This window comes from Cryptomeria japonica, chromosome 11 (genome assembly GCF_030272615.1).
Source record: "Cryptomeria japonica chromosome 11, Sugi_1.0, whole genome shotgun sequence".
Classification (NCBI taxonomy): Eukaryota; Viridiplantae; Streptophyta; class Pinopsida; order Cupressales; family Cupressaceae; genus Cryptomeria; species Cryptomeria japonica.
In genome coordinates, this window is record NC_081415.1 from 678,844,743 (window position 1) to 678,853,708 (window position 8,966).

Consider the following 8,966-nt stretch of genomic DNA (forward strand, 5'->3'; position numbering starts at 1 on the left):
TGAGAGGGGGTGGAGCCTAAGGAGAAGGACGTGAAGGTTGGTCGAGGTGTGGAGGCTTGGATAGAGGGGTAGCTACCTTTACATCAGAAGGGCCTAATACTTGAAGATAGACAACAAATCTTGCATTAGTTCCTCCTCCCATCCATGCTAGGGACATTTCTCTATATAGTGGACCAACTGCCCCTCTCTTAATACTTGGAGGGAGACCAATAAGGAGGGAAGGGGAAAGGTTAGGGACCTATAGATAGTAGTGAGGAAATATGAACCTCTCACATAGCCCTATGGATGGTAGGTCATTTTCTGTTAGATGATATTTTTGTCTCTATGAGATCTAGTTTATTTGGAGAAGGATGGATTCTCCCCAAATGAACCCTAGGGCAATAGGGGTGTAGACACCCAAAATTAATTAAATTTGATTTAGTTAATTATCCTTTATAACATGGTTAATTTTATTAATCATGTTAGCCCCTTTATCCTTCCAAAACAATTAATTAAATTATATTTAATTAATTATGCCCCCGTTTAATATAATTATTTTATCAATTAATTATATCCCTCTGTCCTCCCAAAGATTTGATTTATTTTAATAAATCAAATCCTACTTTAGCCCATTAGCCAAATATTCCTCTAATCCAAAGTAGTTAATTAATTAACTAATACCCTTGATTCCTACAAACCCTCCCACTAAACTCATTAATTAATACTTAATTAATTAATGATTTAGGTTAACTAACCCTCAATTACCATTTCTCCCAAATTTAAATTTTTCACACCTACCCAAGTCCACATGTGACACCCCTCTTAAATGAACTTACATGCACAAGTCATTTTCAAGTCTCCACCTCACTTTTTGGCCAAGGGTGCTTACACGTGTGATAATGCTCTTCCTAATAGAGCCACCCTACACTTTCCTCTTTCCATTAGTTTGTCATTTCCCTCTTCCTACACCTCTTCTATTTTGCCATTTTTGTCTCCACTTGTCATTCTCTTGTTCTTCCCAAGATGTGTGAACAGGCTTTGCCCTCTTCCCCATGTCAAGTATTCTTCCCAATATCCCCACCCTTGTGACACTTGTCACAGAACTAAACCTTCAATCCAACTCACCTCTTCCCCTTCAATCCTAGCCCTTCATCAACTCTTGATCTCAACTGCCCATTTTGCTTTCCAAAAATATATAAATTGGAGCCTCCTCCCTCATATCCATATCACAATTTCATGCTACCCTTATGCTGCTAAATTTGCGTATTGTTGTGCAACAAAAGAGAGAAATCCACATACCATCAACATCAAGAACAAATCAAGTAGAGTGTGGGTACTTCTACTTCAAGTTCAATCCAAGGAGCAAATGAAGGTATAATGCTTTCTACTTAGTTTTGAATTGTATTTCATGTCTAAATGTTTACTTAGCATTACACATTTGATTGTCTTCATTTCGACATGCTCGGTGGTACCCAAATCCCTAAATGTTAACTTACAAATTTGAATTTTGTGAAGTCACAAGTCATAGATTGCGGTTCAACATGTAAGCTCTTGGTTCGGTATCTGTTCTTTTGTTTTGGCATATTTGCTCCCTCTAATCATTTTTTAATCTATCTTAGAGTTATTTTGTAGGTTTTAAAATTAACTGTCTTTTTCAGGATTGTCATTTGACATCTTTGCCTGTAGAACAACGTATGCATTGTTCAGTGTCTGTGTTTGCAGAATACCATCTTCGCAAGTATATTTTTTGCATGTCAAATTTTTAACAGTTTAGTATTTCCATTGTTGTTTCTATTAAAATTTTTTTTAAAATTTTTAAAAATAAAAAATCCTAGTTTTTTTGTTTTTTTTAAAGTAGTTGTAATTTTGCTATCGGGATTCAGTTGTGTAGTTTTTTTAGTCAAACTCATTAACCCATGATTCATGAGTGGTGGTTCACAAGAACCTATCTCTTGTGAGAATGAATAGAACACTTGTCACTCATTGCATCTAGGTGATGCTCACAAAGGTTAAGCATTGGGCCTTCCCGAGAGGTCACCTATCCCAGTACTACTCCAACTCAAGTGTACCTAACCATGGTGTTTCCTCCAAGGTTAAGCCCACTTTGTTGAGGAAGTATGAGGAAGTATGCCTCAAACTTACTGGTTGGAACCTGTCATGGAAGATTAGTCTCTTCAAGGATTTTGATGTGACTCCTTTTGTGTCTTGGCGAAGCCGAGCATAAAAGGATTTCAGTGTAACTTTAGTCTTCGCCAAGACTGGTTGAGCAACTAGCTGAAGTCACTTCTTTCTCCAATTAGCTTATGTTTCGATGTGACGGTGGAATGGTCTTGACGACGAGCTGTGGATATGGGTGTAACACCCAGGTTCGGTAAGACCCTATTGTTGGCAAGAAACATTGTCCAGGTCATCCGGTGTTGGCAACCCAAGTCAGATATTCCATCCACAATGTATGATTTGATCCTACCGGAAGTCAGAATGAAGATTTGATTAAGTCTAGTGAGTTAGAACAGTGCATCCGACATAATGTAGTATTTTGGTTGGCATTTCATTTTAGTTGAATATTTTGTGTTGCGGAGCTAGAGGAAGATAGTTAGATGTCTGGAGGACTCTATTCCAAAATCTTAGCTTCCGATGATGATTGTTGTATGAGTTAGAAGATCTGGTGTACAGGTTTTTGGGTTGAACAGTGTGGTATGGCCAACTTAGATAATTGATCATTGTGAGGAATTGATAGAGTAATTTTGGTGATTGTTTATGTGATTGAGGATGTTTAGCCGACATATGGGAAGCACGTGGACAATTCTTTTTGGTCCGCATATGCATTGGAGTTTGGATTGAGCCAACTATGTATGCACGTTTCATTATTTATATAGTGTTCTTGAAACCGACATGTAGACGACCTAATATCATGTTGTGGATAAATAAGATTGATGGATATGATCATTTTGGAGATCGGTAGAGGTGTGGAAAGTGGTTTTGATCGAGTGTGCATAGTTTCACGTGTGCAAGTGAAGGATTTACGCTTTGGAATAATGCAAAACAATAGAACAGAGCAATATGAGTTGAAGTGTGTGTAGTATGTATAATGAGCTTAACTGAAACTATAATTTGGCATTGGTAGATGCTATTCATTAGTTCATTTTACACTTGTTATCTTTGTAATTTTTTTCAAGGTAGTGAGCCTTCCCAAGGGTTGTAGCCCTCCTTGCTTTGTGAATTGAGCAGTGAGCTCTGGGCAGTGTGCCTGAATGCATGTGCATTCCCTTGTAATATTTTTAACAGAGTATAATTATCTTGTGGGTTCATCCCCACCGTGGTTTTTCCCTTAACCAAGTTTCCACGTATAAAAATCTTAGTGTTATGGTGTTGTGGATACTTATTTCATGTGTTTGCGTCTCTGTTTTGTTAATTTGCATTAAGTTCTTGAAGGATCAGTTTGATAAGATTAAAAATTGCAGAACATTGATTCACCTCCCCTCTTAGTGTTCCTTGATTCCAACACCTACAAGCAGTTCGTAGAAGCCTTATTTCTTACCGATGAAAGTCATATCGATGAGATGTTGTTGATGTCTTGGCGACACGAAGGAAGTTTGAGGTAACATCAGTGTTCGCTAAGACTTGTTGAGCTCGTAGCCGAAGTGCTTTGTCTAGGGGATAAGTTGGTTTCAATGAGATGTTGCTAAGTATTGGCAAAGTCAGGAGTTCAGTGTGACATTAAGAGGTCGGTAAGACTCGTCTAACTGGAAGCCGAAGTCACACCTCATACTAATAAGACCATGTTGTTGAGACAATTGTTGAGTCTTGGCGATGAGTAATTGCTTTCGGTGAGACTTCAATATTCGGTAAGATATTTCGAGGAAGAAGCCGAAGCCATAGTCCATGCCGAAAAAGCCAATATCCAATATTGATAAGATATGAGAGTTGTCTGGGTGACACAGTTGATTTCAATGAGATAATGGAGATAAATAAGGGATTTCTAAGGCATTGTCGAAGCAGCAACTCTTGTCGATATTTTGTGAAACTTAGTGGGGACCACGATGACCTATTTTGACTCATTGAGTTGTCTATTGGTGATTCATGAGGATTGGGAATTCGTTGTGAGTTCTCTGTGTCTCTTCGTCAGCAATTGGAAGCCATAGAAATTGAAACAAATTGTTTTTGATAGAGATATAAACATTTGGAAAACGGTTGTGATTATTATTGATGATTGATTTATGATTCTATTGGATGATGAACTTTAGTCCAATTGTGAATATTGTTAGGGTTTCAAGCAGATCCGAAACAAATATGAACTAACAATTATATGCAGATTTAAATACAAAAGATAAAGAAATAAAACAGGACACAGATAACACAAAGATTTAACGTCGTTCACCCATAATGGGTTACGTCCACCATATACAACCATCCAATCTTTCTTATTATCCAGCAAAAATAGTACATCAACCTTACAATGCCTTAAGCATCCTAGCCGCTTATAACATGCATTTTTAGGGAAAAACAAAGTTGGCCTTTTTAGGGTTTTATTACAATGTCGGTTTTCATCAACAACAAAAAAAATTCCCAAAAAAAATTATGTTTAGTGTATAGTACTTTGTTGATCAGTCGCCACATTTCAACAATCTCCCACTTGGAGACTGATCAGGCTCCACACCGAACAATCTCCCACTTGGAGACTGATACTACACGACACCACTGTACATGCAATATCCACTGGATAAAACACTAGGACTCGACTGGTATAAATTCCATTGATGCTTTGCAAAAAGGGAAGGTTAGTCAATGATAACAAAACACAAACAAGAAGAAAAGCCAAATTGTTAGTGTCAAAAATCATAAACAAAATAATTTCCTACACAAGCATATCAAAAGAGATACCAAAAGCATGAGAGAATATTTAACTAGGAAAGTAAATATGATGAGACATCTCCAAATGCCTCCTACCATGCTCTTAGCTCCTTCTGCTTTGTTCCTCTCCTCTCCAAGTTCTAAAATAGTGTAGCTCTTAGCAATTTTTTGCACTATGGATGCTTATGGAGGTTTGAGATTGAAGTATTTGCTCTAAATGTGAATAAAAAGCTAATACTAGATGCTATTAATATTAAAATGATTTATTTTAAACCAAAATGACAAGATATTAGGGATTTATGCTAAATGCTCTCTAGAATTTCACTATAGCTTAAATGCATACAAGTTTTCAGGATTATGACTAAGAATGCTAAATGCTTGAGGATTTGAAAGTAAGGAATGTGAGCTCTATTTATAGGAAAAATGGAGCAATGGATGGTTGAGATTGAGAAATCTCAACAAGGGTCAGGATTGAATGATATTCAATCCATGTGATGGCTTTCAACCCAATCCCAGGATGACAAGTATCAATGTGAGATAGGTTGAGAGGAGAGGGAATAAACATTAAATGCTTGACATGACCTGAAGGTTAACTTGGGAGTTAAAGTCAAGGTTAGGTTGAATGAATAAATTCTTTATTCAAAGAATAAAGCCTTTATCCAATGGATAAAACTCTTGTGCAAAGGTTAAAGGGATAACCATGGTCAAAACAATAAATGCTTGAGGAGACCCACGAGTGCAAGTTGAATTAACCATAAATGGTTATGTAAGAGCCATTAATGGTTATGTAAGAGCCATTAGTGGTTTTGGAAGACTTTGGAGGTTAAATTGTTGAACACATAAAACATTAAATGCTTTTCAAAGACTCTGAAGTCTTTGAGAAGTGACTCCAAGTTGCTTAGGAATGTGACAATAATTAGGGAATGGATTGGGTTAATTAGGAAGGGTTTAGAAGAATCTAGAAGGGATTTAGGAGTGCAAGTGGATTTGGTGGGTGAGGGAAAATATGATTTTATTTAAAATAAAAATTAATTTATTTCAATAAATGTGTGCAAGTTGCATTTGTAGGAAGATGCAAGTGGGGGGGGGATAATGATTTAAATAAATATTTAATTTAATTTATTTAAAAGAGGAAAGAGGGGGTTAAATTAAATAAATAGGATTTATTTATTTAATTGATTGTGAATTTGGTTTAATGAATTAATTAAAATAAATTGACTAATTTATTTAATTAATAGGAGAATATTTTGAACATGAATTAATTAAATATTAATTTAATTAACTGATGGCTAGTGGATTTTTAATCAAATAAATAACAAATATTCATTTAATTAAAATAGATAGATTTATGTGACTACATTTGCCCCTCTTTGAGATGGTGCAGTTTATCGTGTTGTTTCAAAGAAAGAAAAATAGGTGTGAAGAAATACCCCATAAAATGTTAATTTAATGGGTGGTATGCCCCCTCGAGAGATGGGCCAAAAATTTCAAAAAATTGGGCGATCTCTCGAAAAAGAATGGAAATTGGCAGGGTGAGAGAAGAGAAGAAGTTAGCAATGCAGGTGAAAAATAGAAGAAATCAGAGATAAGATGGAGAAATGGGAGGCTCGGGAAGGTCACGGGGACCACGGCGGCGAGCGGGGGAAATTTAGAATTATGGCGAAGGGTTCATATGGGGAGAAATGGGTGAAAATAGGGTTATTTGTAACCGCGACCATAGTGAAACCACAGCTCTGATAGTGATGTTTGAGAGGAGCGAGCAGTAGTCGGGATGCCGGTACCCATTGCAGAGCACCGATTTGAGCGAATCCGACGATTCCAGCGGCCAGAGGACTACGGACTAGTGGTAGGCAAATTTGAAATTTTGAATTTTATGCATTTTGGTCATGTTTTTTGCTGAGTCCAAGTTGAGTCAAGACAATACCGCTAAAACTATGTTTTGGCGTTTTTGTCCAATTAACTAGCGCTATTGTGCCGCAATGGCGCTATTGTGCTGTTGTTTGAGGGCTTGTGAAATTGTTAGCGCTTTTGTATGCATGTTTGAGTGCTATTGTTTGTTCAACGCTATTGATGGGTTCATTGAGTGCTTTTGTTTTTAAGGAGCACTATTGTATAAATGTTGTAGTGCTTTTGTAGTTTGAGCACCTTTGCATGGTTGATTAAGCATTTTTGTTAGGGGTTTAGCGCTATTGTTAGGGGATTAGTGCTATTGTGTGCAAGATAGCGCTTTTGTGATAGGATTAGCGCTATTGTGTGAAAGATAGCACTTTTGTGATAGGATAATAGATGCCCCAGTTTGTGTGAACAAAAATCTCTGGATGCCAATGATGGATGGATGGCGATGTGAAGGGAGAGTTGTTTTGAACCATAGTAGCCCTGATGAGACTTAGGTCATTAGGATAAATGCCTGATGAAGTCTAGGTGTGCCATGATTACTTATCTCTTGAGACCCGAAGATACTTGATTAAAGTATCTGTTGATAGTCTAGGTTTAAACTTAAGAAAGTTTGAAACAAAACAACTGATGATGATGGTTGATGCACTTGTGTAGGTGGATCTACATGTCTTATAGTTGCGTGAGAGACATCTGGCTACACAGGGGCTATGTGATCGGCTGACAGAGGCTGAGGTGGATTGCATTGCAGCGACAGGGTTGTATGATGTGATGCACATGCTCGTGATTCAGATGAATCACGGTTTGATGACAGAATTGGCAGAGTGCTGGCACAGTGAGACCTGCACGTTTCACTTAGCGCAGGGGGAGATGACTGTGACACTAGAGGATGTGTGGTACATCCTACATATTCTGATTTGGGGGGAGCTGGTTACATATGATAGATCATGGGGGACGCTAGCATGTCAGAGATTCTTCGATGAGGACGTGTACATTGATGATGGTCGATAGCCTGGGAGGATATCGTTGTTTTGTACGAGCCATTACCAGTAGTTTTGGTAGGGATCGTGGGAGGGCTACTATGTCCAGATAGACGATCACATGGTCTGGCCGTTGGTTGGGGACAGGTGATCGAGCAGATGATGACCGAGGGGACCCGATTCGCATGGGGACCGTGCATGTTAGTGCACCTATATCAGGAGCTACATGAGGTGGTATACCGCGGGAGGGGCTCATTGGCAGTGGGAGTGACGCTGCTACATATTTGGGCGTGGGAGCACTTACCGGTGACCCGATCAGTGAGTCTGAGATTTCGGGCAGTTGACCAGCCCTATGTTTTTATGTACAGTGGTATGATGAGTTAGCCCCACCTGGGGAAGTTAGAGTGGTGGCGGCGGGCATTGGATGATCTTGATGCAGTGATTTGGCAACCTTATATTGAGTGCGAGCCCTGGGAGGATGATGCAGAGGCATTTCCATATGTATTCATGACCCGATTCCTCATTGGGAGGACATCCTACGATGTAGAGAGACAGGTGTCGGGCAGAGTGATGAGACAGTTTGGACGCCGACAGGGATTGCCGAGGGGATCAAGAGAGTACGCAAGAGTGGTCCGAGAGAGATATGCATGGGGGCCAGTACTTCCATATGATCAGGCATTGGCGGAGTTTCAGATGCTGCAGGCGAGGCCATGGGATATATGGCTGAGGGTGGTAGATGCAAGAGTGTCGGAGGAGTATACGTAGTATATGGAGGCTCATCGGATTCCGCAAATATCAGATCCAGCAGAGCCGATTCCCGATTTTGAGGATGATAGGGGACGGAGACGGAGGAGAGGAGGATGTCGAGGACCGATAGGAGGTGGAGGAGGGAGAGGGCATGGTGGAGGTGGTGCAGGAGGAGGAGGGGATGGTGGAGGTGTCTTTTTAGTTAGTTGGGTTCGGCGGAGAGGGATAGGTGGATTGCCATTGCTGATATCACAGGGGTCGTTGATGTCAGGAGGAGTTAGATTAGGTGGATGAGGTATCGAGAGGGAGCCATGGGCAAGGGAGCTACAGGTGAGGCATCGATGGATATAGGGGAGGGAGCTACTGGAGATATGCAAGATCATATGCTAGTATATTTGCAGACTCGACTAACAACAGCCGAGACACAGGTAGAGAATCTAGAGGCAGAGGTTGCAGCTAGAGTTTTGCAGCTATTTGTACGGGAGTCAAAGCTGACTGTAGTGCTGCGGGAGAGGG